The sequence below is a fragment of the Acanthopagrus latus genome, chromosome 8, assembly GCF_904848185.1.
Source record: "Acanthopagrus latus isolate v.2019 chromosome 8, fAcaLat1.1, whole genome shotgun sequence".
In the NCBI taxonomy this organism is placed as follows: domain Eukaryota; kingdom Metazoa; phylum Chordata; class Actinopteri; order Spariformes; family Sparidae; genus Acanthopagrus; species Acanthopagrus latus.
The window spans coordinates 14578471-14598352 of NC_051046.1; the positions used below are offsets into that span (position 1 = coordinate 14578471).

At 38.6% G+C, this 19882-nt stretch overlaps 1 long non-coding RNA gene across 3 annotated transcripts in view; it reads right to left on the bottom strand.

Annotated features, from left to right (window-relative positions):
• LOC119024757 overlaps nt 1-7426 on the bottom strand; it is a 31082-nt gene extending 23656 nt beyond the window's left edge. For all 3 annotated transcript variants that reach the window (XR_005076592.1, XR_005076593.1, XR_005076591.1), the window contains exon 1: nt 7049-7426. This is a non-coding gene — a long non-coding RNA (uncharacterized LOC119024757). The remainder of the gene's footprint in view (nt 1-7048) is intronic.
• Between the last annotated feature and the right edge of the window lie 12456 nt (nt 7427-19882).

Sequence of the window (19882 nt, forward strand, 5' to 3'; positions counted from 1 at the left end):
CATCAGACATCTTATTTTGAAAATTATGTTTGCACACACAGCTTTGGCACAAGCCACTAAATCTGGGAAATAAAATGTGCACAGTGGGTCAAAGTAATCAAGGACATGAGGTTGATCTTTGTTGTCAAACATCTGTTTTTAGGCACACCAAGAGAATGAGTGTGCTGATTCTACTGTAAGCCTTTACTGACATTCAAGAAATTCACACATTACTTTGCTATAATAGCATGTCTACAGTGAGACTGGAGCTAACATGCTTAACAAAAAGCAATTGACTGTCTTTTCTCTTTTCTTTTCCTGAGCGCAAACTGTGACACCACTGTTACTCTAACAAGTATGCAATTTTCATCCTGTATCCCTGAAATGTTGTGATATGAGCAGAAAAAGTGAGAGAATTGCGTTTACCCAACATGAAATAACACATCTGAATGAAAACACCTAAAAGTACAAAAGGAGTTGAATAGGAGGCTTCATTTTCTATACCATACCAAGATTACATGAAGCTGGCATCTTTCAGCTCGTGTTTCTTCTTCTTTTTTAACCCTGATTAATCGATGCAACTCATGCATAACATAGCAAATGACCCAGACATCTTCAGTCATGTTTAAAGCCTCAACATTTATTCCACAAATTTGGAAATAAATTCTTCTTGTGTCTGCATTGTTACATGCTGTTGCTTAGTGCCTGTACAGTTACACACAGCAACTCTTCATGCTGTTTACACCTACTCCCATATACAGCTGTTTGTGGCTCTGTTCATTTCTTCCTCTACCAACAGCCCCCAGTCTTCTCCTGTCTGGTTTCTTATTAACCACACTATCGCAGCATCTCTGCCAAACATACAGTATATTCCATATCTCAGTGATATGTGACTGCGGGGCTCTGTTCTGAAAAATCTCTGGGGAATTCAGTTACAGTCTTCACTGAACCTTTGAATGCTGCATGGCTTAATATTGGGAGGAATGCAGAGAACAGAACCCCTACCAGCAAATGAATCTGTATTAGCATTTGATGTGATTTAATTTTGTTAGGGGTATTTCTGACTGACATGTTCTTTTAATTTGGTTTGGCATTTTAAAATCAGTCAAATATGCACCACATTCAACAGCATCAGATTTCAAATTTTAATCAACCAACATCGGTAATTAACTTTATAATTTGTTAACACATGCAACATTTAATAAAATATGTCTGAAACATGGTCTTAATTCATAGAACACACATTTCCAAATGATTACAACCACATATCATTGTTGATTTTTCCTCATTGCATTGATTAATTTTGTTTATAATTAGCCTTCAATTTAGTTGAATAAATTCCTAATCAAATCAGGCTTTTGAAAAGATATAATGGATTGGATTAGGATTTGTCAAGCATTACTTCAGGTAAAAAGCTCAGGGGAGGAGTTATTAAGGATTTGCCTGCTGACAAGGCTTGTAATGTGAAGTGCTACCATCAGTACAAAACAGTACACAAGGATGGTCATCACCCCCATCAACATGTAAATTTGAGTTATCTTACGCATTTCAAACAGACTTTTTAAGTTATATTTTTGCACACGTGTAATCAAAAATGAGTAAGGTGTGCTAGTTCATCCTTGGTATCCAGAAATCTGTTCATAAATTCTGTTATGAGTAATACCACAGGAGCTCTGCTGATTGATGGTTTGGTGATTTGCCACTTGTAATTGCAATTAAAATAAATGCTCTCTATTCTTCCAGTTTATATCATAAATAAATAAACAGACCTTGTCTGGGAGGCCCAGTTATCCATCACAATGTGACACAGGAGCACTTACAAAAAATAACAGGCAAATTCATATGTCTCTATTACTAGGGCTGGGCAATATGCCCCTAAAATAATCTTGTAATATCTTTCAGCTATATCAGGATAAGTATATGTTTCAATATTTTTAAATCTTCACAAAATCACTTCATAAATGCCCAGACTGGGTGCCAAAATTGAATACCCCAACATTTTGACAAGTATCTCAATATAGATATTGCGACAATATTGTAGAGATGAAACAATGAGATTATTGATGAATAATCATCAGCAATGTAGGTATTATGACTAAGTAGGTAAAGACAATTATCCGATCCAGTACATCCACAGAAGATGCCATATCCACTGCCCTCCACTTGGTCATCACACACCTTGAGAATAAAAACACCTACCATCAGAATGCTGTTTGTTGATTTCCTCTCAGCATACACAACTTTCTCGCTGAGCTTGAGTACAACTGTCTGCAACAGCAAAAACAGACCCCAGGCAGCTCGAATAGGCAGTTACACACTTCCTCTACTTTAATGCTCAACACCGGACACACTTTACACCAATGACTGCACTCCCAGACAGTGAGAGAACACCACTTTAAAGGATGAATACACAACCCCCATCGTTCACATTAAAAACAATGATGAGTTCTTATCGGGAAGAAATCAGCAATCTTGCAGAATGTTTCATCGAGAACAATCCACTGCTCATTGTCAGCAAAGAAGGAGGCATAAAAACAAGCCCCTGTCTACATATGTGGATCAGAACAAGAGAAGAACCTATCATGGTTACAGCTTATTAATACCCTTGTATAAAAAAAGCAGTTAAGAAGATCTACTTCTTCAGGAAATTTAAGAGGGCTAAATTTGAGAAACACACTCTCATCAACTTTTACAGAGGACAGAAAGGCTCAACAGTAGGTGATTAAAACCACCCAGAACATTATTGATGTAGCAAAATGACCACTAAATTGTCCTTTAACCTTTAGACGATGATATAATGCTATGCAAAATATAAACATAATCTAAAATATTCTCCAAAGTCTCACATCATAATTGCGAAATAATAAAGATATGTTGCCATGTCCTATTTATTACTAAATTCCTTTTCAGATATGGAAATTAATGTGTTTTTAATGTGTATTTACAGAATAATAAGTTGCTCCTTCATTGACTCTTCTCATAGCTCAAGACAGGCAACCCTATATGTTTAGGATTCTTTGGGCTTTTGCAGTTAAATATGCCTTGCATGGAGCATTGATAATGAACTTGAGCATAATTACTTACGCTTCATGTTGTTATTCAATCTCTGAAAATGTTACAGAGAAACTGTTGTGTGGATATGCCTTATTACAACACCATTATCACATTAACAAGCCTTTGAACTGGGTTTGTTGTCTATGGATGAAAGAGAAATATTAAGTCCTTCATGAATAGACCTGCTTCTATTTTAACTGACTGCAGTACAGCCAAATGACACCCTTCAGAAAAGAATAAGAGTGGGAATGAAGAAACGCTGCAAATAATGAATATACTGAAATTGTCTGGAATAATGAGCCTTTTGATGGGCGGATACGTTATCACTTGTTGTCAGCCATGGTCCTCAGACACAGGCTCTATTCACAGATATCATCATTTCATTCAACCTGTCTATTCATATTCAGGAGACCAAAGAGACGAAAAGAGCAGAGAACACGTGTGAAGTATAATATGCAGGAGCGCCATTGTCAGTCAGAAGCAAATCTTTCTCTGCATTCTCTGGCAAATTACTCTGATATCAGAATGTAATGAGATAGATAGGCAGCGCAATAAAGCTCAGACAATAACCAAGTCAGGTCTGACATCCAGGTAGGTATTCTTAAGTAAATGTGGTAATATGAAAGCTTTAATAATCTTAAGACTCACACAACAACAAACGCTGACTGCTCTGATATCAGTATGTACTGGAAGTGCCATGCATACTATAAAATGAGCGGCGAGCACAGTGTTGGCCTATAAACCAAGTGGTAATCCTCTGAAACATAGCGCTGATGATTCCATTGTGAGCCTCACAGATGGTCTGCTCCTCTCCATCCCCATGAAGCCCAAAGAAATGCAAGCACTTAATGAAAATGAATGGCCTGGTCCATACAACTTGATTGCCAGAGTTGCTTTCATCAATACATCTAATAAAAGGAGTCACACCTCCTGGTGGGACAGAATGGACCCATAATATAGAAACAATGAATTAGTTTTTCTCTTATCTACAGCAATGTGGTGCTCCTCTGTTTTCAGACACAGCAACAGGGCTAAAGTAAAGAAGCTCAAAATGAATTACAGAGAAGGTAGAGGCATGAAGTTAGAAAATGCTTTAAATTTACCAATTCTGCTATTCAAGATTTGGGTCTCGTCAAATCTAAGGTAGTAGTTTTAGTACAAACAATAATTGTGTGTGTGTGTGTGTGTGTGTGTGTGTGTGTGTGTGTGTGTGTGTGTGTGTGTGTGTGTGTGTGTGTGTGTGTGTATATATATATATATATATATATATATATATATATATATATATATATATATATATAGCAACAGCACCAAAATCCTCTGAAAAGACCATTAATCAACTGCAAAAAACATCTAATTTTCATTAAGGTAACATTTATCGCAGGACCGTTGAAATGAATTAGTTTTAGCTGAGTGGACCTGATAAACTGGCAGCTAAAGTATACATGTGGACAATCATCTAGATGTCTCCACAGACAGCAAAAAAGCCAGAATCAGCAACAAGTCTTTGGTGACTGGAGGAAAAAAGAATGAGTCTGTAATTTTAAAAAAAAAGTGATGAACTAATGAAAAAGAAAATGTTATGAGGAGAATTTCAGAGTGCCAGAGTACATGGGAGTTAATTTTACTGCCTGGCGAGATGAAAGAGTGGCCTCTTTCTGGGAGTACTTTACTCCAAATTTGTAGCCATTCAGGGTACTTGAAAAGCTGCTTTGGAGAGTTGCTGAGGACAGAAAATATTGGATAAATGTTACACCTGGATGAAAGAAACAGACGACATACTGCTGAGATGAACTGCTATGCAAAGAGGTTTAAGTAGGACTTTGAGCCTGAGACACTCATTCATTCAAAGGATTTACTGTCAAATTGAAACAACCAAAACCTGCTTGTGACAACTAAATATTCATGTGTTACCATCTGTCCATTATCTACAACCTTCTTACACTTTCTGGTAAAACAGCTCTCTAAAATGAGTTTCCTGTCCCATCTATGCATGTCTGTTTTTGGTAAAGGAATATGTCATGACTCATTCAAGTTAATTACCTTTCCAATCAATATGATGCTTTGACCTCTAGTGACCTCTATGTTGTTGTGATTCAATTCAAGTTAAACTCTGGGGGATATAAACTTATCTAAGGAAGAAGGTAATTACTGTTCTCAACATGGAGAAAATTGATTCACTCGCCTGCTGAACTGTGTGGTCCAATTAATCCATAACATATGCAAAGGAATAAATAAATTTTAAAAAATGTAGTCTATTTGCTGAAAGAGAAAGGTAGCAACCAGTGTCTATATAAGACATCTTAATTTGTCATTTTCTCATCCAGTGACAAAAAGACAAACTAGCTCAGCAGTCCTCACAGTGTTCACTGGTAAAAGTTATTCTAAATCAGATCATCTTAAACAGAACATAGGAAACATCTTCAACACTCAAATTATTTTTCACTTGTCTTCTGAGTCTTTTCCAAACCCAGTAGCAATTTCACATTAATCTCACTTAATCTCCACAGATCGAATAAAGTTTTGGAGAAGTGGCTCAGGTATTTAAGAATCAGTTGAACAGCATTTCAATTTAAGCTCTCTGGCTGAGTCTAGAAAGCTTAATGATTGGTCTTCTAATGTATTCCTCTTCCCCTGCTCCCCTAAAAATAATTATTCTGACTTAATGCACAAATGTATGGTAGGAAGGGAAAGTACTGGTAAAACCTGTGGTGTATATTGACAAAGTGGACAAACCTTTTATAGAAAAAATACCAAGGAACTTGCAGAAGTTGAGGAAAAAGAACATGAAGGATTAAAAATCCAAGCAAGACACTAAAAGACACTACAATTACTACAAAGTTCACATAAGGAAATCTTATAGACACATGCATGAGATCTAAAAATTCTATCTGATGAGGTGTTGAAGACCAAAACCTTGTAAATAAATCAAAGTAATCTGCATTTCTTTCATTAGTTGAAAAAATAAGCATTTCAGTCCTGGGGCAGTTGTGGTTCGTGTTATATTAAATCAAGCCAATCAACTGATTTTGTGAAGTGACTGAGTCAAGTGAAGGGGTTCACAAGCAAGTCAGAAAAGACATATCAAAGATACATGACTTCCAACTCTTTAAATGAGTTTATCAAAAATATTGATTCTGGTCATTAAATATGGTTTTATCAATACATCATATGAACACACTGGTACCATCTGTGCAATCTGTCCAACAGTGAGTTGAAACATTGACACCATATTTTTAAAGGACTGATCAAGTGAGAAAGATCTTTCTGAATAAGTGTATTATTTAGAGTTTTCAGTCCTTTTGCAGTTCTCTGTTCCTAGCCAAGAAAGGAAAATTTAAGCTAATTACTATGTTATAGAATTGTAATACTATTTGTATATACTGCTCTAGTTAGAGATATTGGGGTATTGGAATGTTTCACTTGATTGTTTAGTCTGTAACATATCTGATTGTTTATTTTGTGTTTTGTGAATACTTTTGTTCCCAAAAGATAATGTGACACAAATTTATTTGACTTTCATTGCATATTCATGCACATGCATATATGCACCCATGTCCCAATATTCCTAACTAAATTTAAGTAGTATATTGTTTGGAGGTATTAAAGTTACAGTACTGTATCAAAGTTAGCCATCAACTACTGTGAGTTTTGACCACAATGCCACAAAGTAAAGTTCACATCAAATAGTAGGTATGGGTGCTTGTATCAAATACATGACTTAAACACTCATCTATGATTGGCAGAGAGTCAAGCTAATTATTCACAACACAGCAAAACCAAAACAAGAGAGACAGCTATCTCTCAAGCATCCTACCCTCTGCCCAAGCTCATTCACAAACACAACCACCAAATGCAAAATTGGAGAGATACCAAATTATTAAAAGCAGGCTTGGTAGCCTGCAACTGTGTCAACATAATACAGCAGGTTCAAGGGCAGCAAAGATTCAAAACACATGGCTTCCATAACATCAAAAAGAGTGCAAAAAGAACAAAAAGAGACCATCTGACTCACCTTATCTGATTTTGAGGCCATTTTCTTTTCTTTTCGCGTTCAAGTCCATATCTCTGTCATAAAGGTCCCTCTCCAGTTGTTGCTGCCATGGTTTATTGGCAGAGCTCCTTGTAACCACCTTATACCGCCCACATCTCTGCTAGCTACACAAAAAACACGCTAACTGACAACATTGCCAACACTAAAACAAGCTAGCTGTTCCATTAAAATTATGTCAACTTGCTTTAATTGTTTTTTCGTTTGTTTGTTTTGCTTTTTTTATGAGGCGAGCGAGACTATAACTACAGTTTGCTTGAGTTTCTTTCCAAGGGAACCGTCCGTTTTACCGTTTCGTAAACTGACCGCATGTAACTGTTTGATTCTGGCTAATTTTAATCAGAGGACTACACACCTGCCCTTCTCTTCCGAAGACGTCGGTCAGGATGCAATGCCGCTTCTGACCACAAAGGTTGGATGACATTACAGCCAGTTACAAACCAGGGGGGCGCTGTTTCACTCATCCGAGGAAACTCGATTAAAAAAAATAGAGGAAGATATTATTTAGGTGACATCAAAACGAAAGGTGCCTTTCATGAAGAAAAACGTTGAAATTGTTAACTGATATGTGTTGTAGTCATTATTAATATTTGATTTATTTATTTTACAATTAAAGTCAGGACACTGACATTGTCATCACAATACACAAACTATATTAATGTAGAGAGGTTGATAGGCAAGCAGGCAGGCAGGCAGGCAGATAGATAGATAGATAGATAGATAGATAGATAGATAGATAGATAGATAGATAGATAGATAGATAGATAGATAGATAGATAGATAGATAGATAGATAGATAGACAGACAGATAGATAGATAGCAATTTCCTATTAATAGGAAGAATCCACAGAGAGAAGTCCTTAGTGTTCTCTAATGAATTAAAGTTCAAGTCAAGAGTTTTTGCCAAAGCGTACTCTCCCTTTAGTGGCATTAATTTTAGCAATAAAAAGGTCATCAAAAAGCACTTTAAATCATTGGATGATGTACAGTAGCCTCATATGGGCTTTAAACTTAAAATTAATAAATGTGCAAAGGGAGAGGAAAGTGTGTGTTCAAACTGGATTGTCAGCACATGAACAAAGTATTCAATAAAAGTTACATTCGTTTTGTACAATTCAGGAGTCTCAGTATGAGGCCGGCCCTCTTTTTACTGTGTGGTCTTGGGGAAATCAATCAATCTGATTTCGAAATGAAGTCAATTAATAAAATACTCTCTTTTTTTAATTAGCCATTTGCTCATAAAAATGTACTTTTGCTGGTAAATAATGTATTATTTCAAGTGTTTAGGGAGACTCAATTAATGTTTCAGGTGTAAATTTTACATTTAAAGTCTGGAAATAAAAGTATAATTCATCTGGTAGTTTCTTTGTCCTCCATTTAAAAAAAGTACTCTGCAGGGTTTCCATTTGCTCAGTGTGCTGCTGTATTTATTGCCAGGAGTGTTTAAAGTCAGAGTTGTGTGTTAGACTAAATGCTGCAGAGCTGACTGCTGTATGAAGATGTCCCATATACTGGAGATCTGCACGCTGTATTCCTTTCGAGGAGATTTGCTCACAGCTTCATTGTTTTATGCGCATTCACCCCAGATATTCCACACAACCGTAAAAGGGTTCTGCCTTTAATATGTCAGTTTTGTCTCCTGTTGAGATTTTTTAAAATTCATTCACCACACTTCTATCCCCATCGGACCGTGACTGCGAGAGAGCAACACTGAGAGTACAAAAGAAGTACAAAAGGTTTTCTGGCTTGGAGGCATTTGTACACAGATAACTATTTCCTATCTCCACTTTGAATGTTTGTAGCACTTACCGCATGCATCTTACTGCAAGAAATGTGTATTTTATAGAGCAAGTCAGAAGATTAGGGCTTGACCTAGCTCTGTGCTGCAAGGCAGTGTTTTTTTTATTGATTAATGGTGGGCTAAATAGATAGGAAGCAGAAACCTTGCTGAAAACGTGGATATTATAGTGGATTTCACTGTAAAATGTGATGCAAATGAAATGGAAAGATATTATTTTTTATTATAATTATTATAAAAGTTTGCTTTTGCAATGATGTCTCTGTTTCTGGTAGCCAGTAAGTTGTATTGCTGATTTATATATGAGAATACCAGGGTGTAACATGACCACATATCAGCCAAGAAGACATGATTTTACACATCTGGGAAACAATCTATCATTACTGCACCCTCCATGTGATGACTTGCACTGTGACCACAATGATGGGCCGAAAAAAAGATTCACCCAAGGTACTGTCGTGTCTCTCCACAACAATAGAGGGAGATTTTCTATTCGACAGCTATGCATGTTGTTGTCACAGACTGCAAGAGTGGCCAGAAACAAAGCAGAGAAGGAGGACAGTGTTTGTTATTTGTATTCACTGTATAATAGAGGAGTATGTGGGAAAAAGCAGGAGATGTAGCCTCCGATGGGAGGATTTCTCCCGGGATGCCAACACCTGAATAATAATGACACCGGCTGACAATTGAGTAGAGAGGGTTGGTTTCTGTAAAGCAAACCTGTCACAACAGAGACAGAAACAATGGTATTTTAAGTCAAATGGATTAGAGCTTTTAGTCTTTGCGGCAAGATTGGTAAATTCCCAGGAGGCACCATGGTTAGAGTAGAGGTCCAACGATTTGTGCATCCTCTCCTCCCTCACAACAAAATTGCAGAAAGTGAGGGGCACAGCTAGAAGTATATAGGAAAAAGAAAGCAGGTTTATGCTACAGACTCTATCACTCCCTATCATTTTCAATTATCACAACTGTAAAATCTGTATCAAACCCAATTTTCTCTTTGTGTAAGATTGCATACTCTAACTAGTCATTTGTGGTTTCATGAATAATGCAAAGTGCAAGAAATCAAAATGCAATGAGACACAGAAATGTATGTCACACAAGGTTTCACATAATAATAAAACCTCCACAGTTGATTATCATCCAATTCTGTCTGTTGCTGGCCCCACTTCAGCTGTGTGTTCTCCGCATTTCACACCTTAGCTGAGGGAAAGAACATTCGTATTACAGCAGCTAAATGACTGCTCTTAACTTGTGTGGAGTACCATTACAGCTATCTCTCGGAGTCAGAGAAATATCACCATGTGCTGGGTGGAGAATAAATGGGACAGTGCTCTTTGTGGACAAGCCATATAAATGCCACACCATATAATTATGATTAGCAGAAGGCATCCCCCCAAAATGTTAATCGAATTAGGAATTTTGGACGACTGCGTGGCGATTAAGGCCTGTATCTGTCGCTGAGGAGGGCACGTGCTGATTTTAATTTGATCAAAAGCATGGGGGATTTTAAGTAGATGGTCTTGCTGAGCTGTTCTATTTCCCATCCCCTTGGATTAAAAAAAAAAAAAAAATGAAATTAAGAGAAAGTGCAGTGGCATAAAAGGGTTGTTCAAAGTTGTAGCATGAAGCCAAATGATGCTTTTATGACTTTCTGCTCTGGTGCTCAAAAGTGCTGTTCATTAGAAAGCTAAGCAGGAGAAGAAGGAAGCAGAAAGCGTTACAGAAAATGCCGCAATATTATGATACATAATCAGCGAGAGAGAGAGAGAGAGAGTGCCATAATTTTATAATGCATGACAAGCACGACTAGGCTGACACCTGGAAGGTGATGGCTATATCTTTAATCTGAATTCCAATGAATTTGCATTTGATTTATGGGGGCTCAGTCAGGTTTCCTCTTATAATTAGAAATAGACAATGAAGAATATTTCTCACTTGCCTGATCACATCCATTACTGGTTTGTTATGAGAATGATCATGTGGATAAACGAGGATCCTCTGCAGGTTCTTTAACAATATTTACGAGCCAGGGAGACCGAGTGTTTACTCCGAGTCTCATAGCAAACAGCAGCTGCTCAGGATCCTCACGCTCACAACCCTGAATGTAGCTACATTTCTGGGTGCACACTTTTCACAAACAAACCACCTCACAATAGTGTCATCACAATGGCTTTGCCAAACACACTGGAAAGTGCTTATTTTGCTAAATGTCCTCTGCAGGAGCATATTTTGCCTATTCTCCTTTTATGCATTTGAGGAAGGATGTCATGGATTGACAACACAATATCATTTGAAAAGTACGCATTACATTGAAAGCCCGAGGGGGGAAAAAAATCAGTAAAAACCATTCTAAGAATAACGAATGGTTTTCGAAGGAAATCGCAAAGATACAAACCAGGGCCACATTGCAATTTCAGTCCATGTGCCAGCCTGCTCAGGAGAATAATTAGATTGGAGGGATCATAAGAAAGGTCTTACCAATAGAATTGATTTCGGTTCCACAGAGCCATCAGTGTGACACTGTGAGAAAGCAGCTGTCAACAGGTGCACCCTGCGCAGACAGCTGCATTATTTGAATAATTCCATCTTTTTGATTTTCCAACAATTATTCATCGGTTCTCTTCTGAGGGGTCTTGGTGAAACACAACCGAGTACTGGTTGATTTGGTGTCTTCTTAGAATACAGATATGCAGTGAGGCTGGTAAACTGCATTTACACTTTTACTACCATCCTTTATGTACAAATGCAAGGCCCATTAAACCAGTGGTTCTCAGCTGGTCTCATCTCAGGAGGACCCAGATTTCCTCAACAAAATTAAGCCGAGCTTGAGCTCTATAACTCTCCGGAAATAAGCTTGGAAACACATATGCAATGTCATCATGATCTTTTTAAAAATAAATTTACTAACTGTTTTTTTGGGGGGGGGTGGGGGGGTTTCATACATAAACTGAGTCTGGGACCAACTCTTAGGTTGTAATCATACAGAAATAAATTGATCCATCCATTTATAGATACATTTTCTATTTGGTCACTTGTTTCGCACAGTCACAGGAAAACACAAGCCAAACAAGATGGTATTGTAGTCACCAGAACAACCAAATAAGTTGGTCATATGCTTAGATGAAAAGCCTTACAGTGTTGTGCCTCTTGGCATCTTCTGATGCCGTGAGGTTCTCCAGAGGTGAAGTCAACAGTCACTTAAAACTTCCTCTACGAGTTGAACCTTTAACAACCGCAGTCTCACCTGTCACTCATGCAATGTAACCCTAACTATAAGTGGTTGTAATGAGCACTGCTTCTCCACTTTCCTCAAACGGATTTATCCTTGACAGGCAATAATTCAAACGTTTAATTCAACATTTTAGACATTTTCTTTCTAATTTGTTTGAATGATTGTTTGATAGGAAACTAGCTTGGTAAAACAACCACATACCTACACACTCACTTTGTGAAAATTTAGAACATGTGCTCAATAAATGATGATTTTTTGGGGGGGTCCTGTGGCTCTTTGGCCATTTACCCTGACGTCTATTAGCCCCTGTGTGACTCATTCTAACAGTATATGAGTTAATATTTAAACACCAGCTCAGTGACAATAATGGCACAGAGGATTATTATATCAGCGTTTGTGTGTTGGTGAGATAATCATTTGAGAATCCTCCTGGATTATCTTCCAATGTCACACAGTAGACCTTGGTGATCTGCAAACAGGATTAGAAATTAATCTTCTTATTAAACTGTCATTCACATTGTATATAAAGTTGCAAACGTTCTGCAGAATAAACCAGTCTTTATCAGGAATGTCAAATGGCAGCTGCTTTCTGCATAGTTTGTTCATGGACTATTCATCTAGAAGCAAATATAATTGATCATAATTGTAGGGTTTGATGTTAAGCAATCTCTTATCTGATGTTATGATTCCAAGAAACACTTTGACACTTTTCATATACATTCTTCATACATTACATGTACTACTGCAACAAAAGTAATCAATATATTAAAAAAACCTGAGCATTAAGTGTAAATGTTTCACTCAATGTAACAATTTAGAATTGACTCCACATCACAGCTATTCAATTGATTTCTCTTGAACACCTTTATAGGTAGAATATTGAGTGAAGAGAACATTGAATGGCTTCTGGGTAAAGGTAAAAGGAAATCCATGCCATGCAGGAGGGAGATAATGAAGTAGAGTGAAGTCAGACCCTTAAGGCACGTGCCAGTGACTCGTTCTGGGTCCCATGACAATAAAGATTTTCCCCTTTAATTGAAATCTGGTTATTCTCCAGTCATGATGGACAACGTCTTAAATACAGCCAATGTCTCTTCTCTTGCGGTTGCCTTCTCCGACACAGCAGTGGCTGCTCCTCTGACTCTGCTGCAGACACCACTTTACTGTGAAAGTAATATTTTACTCATAAAATTAGTGTTTACAGATGAGTGCTTGCAATAATATTTCTAAGATGTCATTATCTCAAGATCACAAGTTAATTATTTTGTTATCTTGCCAAAACACGCTTTGTTATGTCCAGATAAGAAAAATCAAGAAAAGAAAATCAAGGCGTTATCACACAAAAAGTTTGTGTCCTTGCATTACTTGTAATGTTTATCAGACATGGCAGCCTTGATATCTGATAAACAATGTGGGTCATCAAATTCAAACTAAGTTTACTGTAACTTAAACTGAAAAAAGCTTTAAAACAATGCCGAAGTCCAAATTAAAAAAACAAAAACAAAATGCCAGCATTAAAAAAGCTGGCAACAAAAAGGCAGGCAGAAGAGAATCCCAGCAAAAAAAAACAAAACAAAAACAGTATTACAACAAACTGAGAACAAACCGAAAAGACACGGGGAACAAAATCAGGAACACGGATGACATAGAGGAGTAAACACGGGACCGGAGGAAAAAGTCACAGGAAACACAGAGGAATCAAGACTGAAGAGAAAACACAGACTCAAACACACAGGGGCTGATTAATTAATGAAACACAGGGGAGCAGGGAAGAAGACATAGACAGGAAGCGGAAAATAAAACATGACACATGAGCATCTACAGAAATTAATCAGGATTCAGTGAGGATAAATGCCATAACCCTGACATATTCCTACTATATACCAACAAGAATTGTGTTGGTTATAGCCCACTGGCATTTACGCATCTGCCTTAAATTGACTATAATTAGCCATAAAGTAAATACCCTTCCACTGAAGCACTAAGAAAATCATGCTCGCAACAAATGGAATAAGTTGCCTTGGAACTCCAGAGTCCTTTTCACCAAGCAGTGTGCATATGTCATAGTTCACTCAATCGTATGAAGTCGATTTCTTGTGAAAAATTATCTCACTATTTGCAGAAAATTGGCCTTTCATTTTCTCGAGATTATAACATAAATTCATCTCAAGATTTTTTTTTAAAAATGCAAGCACAGCCACTTATGTGACGTTTTAGGGGGGAAATGTAATTCTAATATCAAACTAGAACTTACTGCGGGAAGTGAGCGGGCTGGTACACTGTAAGACGAAAAAATGCCGCTCAGAATTTAACAAATGAACACACCTATAGTCATGGATCCTCTCGATGAGGCAGTTGAGTCGTAACGGATTGTTCAACCTGTGGTTCTGAGATTACTGTGGTGGTAGAGAGTACATTCAAATACTGCTCCAGGCCCAAAGAGGAAATATAATCTTTTACTGAGCAGAACTTTTTGGTCTTCATGTCATTTTTTTTGTTTGCTTTTTCTTCTTCTTCTTCTACACCAATAATCACGTCATGACCCGTTCACTTTAACTCGGCCCTTCCGAGGGGGCCTGACCCAAAGGTTGGGAACCACTGGAATATACCAATCTAAGTATACAGTGGTTAAAACTGCTTCTGCCTCAGCAGCAGCATAGTTAACAATTTAATAATGTAATAATAAAGCAATGCTTCTAATACAGCGGTCATTTGCTTCCCTGGGGAAACAGGGAATTTCTACATATTTTTACGTTCTTGCTGATAATTACTACTGAACGATGGAACTGGTTAATATTTGATCATCTGTGATTGGCTGTTTCTTTTGCCTATGAGGAACACTGCCTTTTCGTTCTCACTCTGTGGGACCACATGTCTTTTAACACAATGATACTACATGTTTACAGGCTCAGAACACAATAGCAGCTGCTTAAAAAAATTAGGAAATCAAAGTGACAAATCTTTCCAGAGGACTTTGTTCAGACGTTTTTACAAATCACAAAATGCCGTCTGCTTTAGTCAGACTGCGGCTTATCTCGAGAAATATCCCATCCAATCTTCATGTAATCTGCGCTAACCTACTATCAGTCATATCACTGAAAAATTAAGTCCCCAATCGCTCCAAGCATGCATAAATAATGATAATGACTTACAGGCGCTTTGATGAGGAACCATCTCTACATTTTGGTGGTCAAAGCGCCCTTGAAAATAACAAGGGTGTCTGAAAAATGGCTTTCTAGGAGCAATTTGTGCCCTGTTCCTTAGTTGGAACCATACAGCTCATTATGCGTCTTGCAGCTTGGTGACCTTAAATTGCATTGTTGCTGTAATGTGTCTGATTAATCTATTTCAGTGTTACAAATGCCTTAGAGTGCAAGGAATAGAATGCTAAATTAGTTTGAGATTAGGTTTTTTATAATAGGTTTCACATGAGGGGCATGTCTACTTTTTTTTTTTTTGCACAAACCTCCCAGCTCATTTAACACTTCCATCACGGCCAACAGTTCATGAGGTGGAGAGAGATTTGTGGTAAATTGTGGAGTTTGTGGAACAGCCCGTTTAGCCCCGGGGATTTCCCTCGAATGTACTTTCGACTCCAAATGAGAGACACTTCTCTTGGTCTACAACCCAAGCCTGGAAATCTACCCATTAAAACAACTGTTTGCACTGGCTTGGTCGCATTTTAAAGAAGTTCTCATTTGACCGTGAATGTTTTGAAAGGTACGCAGGGATCGTCCTTTTCCGTGTCAGAGATGAATGTTGTGGCAAATCCATCATGTGTCTCTGGCTGTCAGACTGGGGGAAAAAACAATTAAAGGTTTCACGCGCAGGTCGAGCCGCCCCGATAGTCAATGAAGCAGCCCGCGCGTGGGCCTGGGGACGATAGATTCATTAGGAAATGCCAGCGAAGGAGGGATGCGTGGAAGACAATTAGATGACCTACAGTATATGAGGTTGAGGACTCGGGGGACTAAAAAAGACGAAAGGGGACAGACAACTGATGTGATAAACAAGGGTATGGAAGACAGTTTCCTCGGCTCGCAGTCATTTTTGAGCCATCAAAACAATGTGGGGTGAACGAGAAAAGGACAGACACTAAAATTGGAGTCGCTGTGGCGACAGAAGGTCACACAGGCCACAGGAGGTCCGGGGGAGCCTCAGTAAACAAACCAAAAATGTGAGCTAAAGCTAGCTCCTGGGACTTTGGCACACCTCCCAGAAGTCAACAGTCAGACACACAGACATGACCATACATTCATTTGCATGCAGACTGTCAACACAAACACATTCTTGGCATTTGGCCAAGCCATAGACAATTTATGGCTACTGATGCCGCTGTCACTCTGGCACATGAAAGTGGGTGCCCGTAATAGTCTGTGCAGTCAATCAGCTACCATGAATCACATGCTCAGACCGTTAATGCCGCTTGTCAGTGGTGTCTGCGATGCAATCAAGAAAGTGCGGCATATTGAATCACGGGGCATATTGTTCACTAACAATACTTTGCATGGCATTGATTTCAGCCAATATTCCTTAAGCCCTCAGGCACTGGGATGTGGCTCATTGATGAGACACTTCATCAGGGGAAAAAAAGGTCAGTTCAAGTGATTGATACCCTCTTTTATGAGCGGTAATACAGACGGTATTACTTGTGCATTTTGAATGCTCAATCTCAATGACATTTGCTCCGACTGGGCCATAAAAAGCCAATATAAGAGTGCGACTGAGTAATAACATACTTATTTTTGTGTGTTTGAATGTTATGCATCTATAAAACATGCCAAGCTGTCGTATATGCAATGGCAGTGGAGGCAAGAGCCCTTGGGGTCAATGTGGAAGCTCTTTGAGCTGTTGTTTATGGCTGTCGAGTGACAGGAGAGGGGCGTCACCCTCGGGTAGCCGGAATATGGATTATTTGTTGAAACACTGATCCGCACAGTGTGGCTGTAACACATTGTGTCATTATTCCAGCTCGCCCTCTGTTCTTTGTGGAGGAAAATTCAAATAAGTCGCTAGATTTGAATTGTAAAATTGAGAAAAGTAAATTCAGGAATGCACTTTTTAACCAGCAACCTGTGTAACACTGGCACTGCCAGTCTTGCAGTCAGTCACCGAACTGACATCAAAGAACTAGTGGCGACAAAGGCCGACAGTTGTCTAGCCTCACGTCGCCTGAGTCTGCGCTTGAACACACTGCAAGGACACCAGCTGACAGGCTGCAAAGGAGAAAATAAAACTCTCAAACATTTTACAGTGCACACAGCACCATAGGTCTACTCTATTTAAAGTGTTTTGAACTGTTATTTTCTCATTTTTTTTACATTAGCAGGTAAACTAAGACTATGAACATTTCAAGTGCTAAACATCAGCTTGTTAATATTGTCATTTTGAGTATTTTGCCATGCTGAATCAATTGCTGTTCCTTGGTATTCATCATATAACATGTGCCTTCCGCCAATGCCACAAAAGGCTTTATGCCACTTTTTTTTTCTTCACATATGCAGTAATGTACCCTAAGAAATGTAAACACATTTTAATGTGTACAATTGGTGGCGTTGCCCTTTAATTGAAACTAGGAGGGAGTCAGATCTGTAAAGTGGCAAGGTGATATCCACATACTGTCTGACTGTAGGCACTGAAGTAGCAATTTCATTTTATTTCCATATGCATATTTCTCATCCTGTTCTGCTTACATTGGCAAATTCACTTCTCAGCATGATGCTGAAGGATCCATGCATAGCTAATGCTCAACGGTAAATTACATTAATTGTTTTAAACCCTCACATATCAGCACAATTATACCTGTCTCAGCAGAGCTGGCAAATGTATTATTGACCAAAATGTTCACTAGTTAAATGATATCCTTCTGTGGCAGGCGGGGAGCAGAGAAACAGATGAACAGGAACTTTCCACGTGGTCCACTCAAGTGTGATAAACTTTCGTCTCATCCCCGCTCCGGTCTGTCACTACGTTCAGTTCATCAGACTGACAAGATACATGACTGGCTGTCAGGTTCATAACTTGACTAGCTGGAGACTCATCGGCACTCAGAAGTGCTGTCTTGCAAAATGAGCAGATTGAGTATCAGTTGTTCCTCAGAGGCACCCTTGATGAGCAAAACTTCTGCGTTGTCGTGTTACACGCTGAGTAATGTGTTATCTATGAGAACCCCAACAGCCCTTTTCTTCCTGGAAGCCCTTGAAACACGGCAAGCTGTACAGTGTGTTTGAAGCCTTCCTCAAACTCTGAAAACACAGTGAAGCGTCACTTACTCCACCACTCTATTGGGCTTTTAAGCCTCTTTTACCTCATTGTTTTGGATTTGAGGCATGCGCACATTTCGGCTTTTTCTTCCCACTCTTTCCTTCATTCAGAAGTCACTGGGTGCTGTTTTTAAAATATAATTGTCATTCTGTCTTTCAGGCCTCGTCTTGACCAGTCATGCAACTCCAAATCAAATAGTTCCAGGATGTTCTGCAGGTTGACCTTGAACACGAAGACGTAGCTGCGTTTATCAAACTAAACTTGGTGGTCTTTCTCGGGAGTTGGTGGAGACCAAAATAGGGCTAAAAGGAAAGTGAATGTTAGCCTAGAAGCCAGACTAGAAGCTTTTATTTGCAAATATTATGTTTACAAGTTTACAGCACAAAGGAATGTGGTGCTAGCTGTGTATCTGTCCCCTAGTGGCCAAGAAATGAATAATGCTTTAGAAGAAAACAGAAACAGAGCTAAGATATTTGTGTGTTCTTTATTTGTGCCTATTAAGGTGGATATTTATAAAGGAAACTGTGTTTCACAAGTTTGTCATTTCAGCTGGAGATATATCAATGTTGTTATCACACCTTCTTCCTGCTGCCCCCAGGAGGTTGCAAGTTTATGTTCAAGCTGTGCAATATTTAGCATATTATCATTTTTTTTATTTTGTGAGAAACCTGCATGAATGCACAAAGTCTCAGTGGAAGTACTAATGAATTCTAGTTTATGAGTAGGAAATGGGTTTATGCATCGTTATTGTGAGTACACATCATTTTTGCATCTGGTTCCAGATGTAATGGACTCTGCCGTCTGAAAAACAGATCCTGTCATCCTGAAACTCCAAACATCTTCCGTACATTAACTGTTGATGGTGTCAGCTCCGCACTCTTGTCAAGTAAAGAGGAAGCGGATGACTTTGCACAGCCTGTAATATTGCATAATCCTTACATTGTGACCCCTTTTTACTCCGTGTTGGGCCATTTGCCTCCGACTGTTTTAATTTATGCCTGGGCCTTAAATCGCTATTGAACATTACGGAGGCCAAGTGGTGCAAGCAATAACATGAATAATCCATTGGCAGTTCCTGTTAGACGGATGGAGACTGAGACCTCAATCACCATTATACTCAGGGGGAGTGAAACCAGGCGGTAGTCACATTAGCCTCTCCCCCTAAAAACTGTATATTCTTTGCATATTGAAGCTGTAAACATCTATCTTACTAAGGGTGTTGCTTGAAGGTATTCAATAATATTGTATTCTCACTTCATGGGAGAAATAAATTGACCTCTGGTGTTCTGTGCGCAGGGCTTTTGTTGTATCCAAAGTTGCGTCATTATTTCTTGAAAATACAGAAAACTCAGTGCATCACTTTATCTGCAAGAAAAGTGAATAAATCTATCAGCTTCTTAGAAAAGGGGCCATTTTAAATTCATCACGCAGATCTATTGTCTATTCCAGGCACGTCTGTCAATCTGCCTGTGAAATGAAGAGCCAGAGGCTACTGACCCAG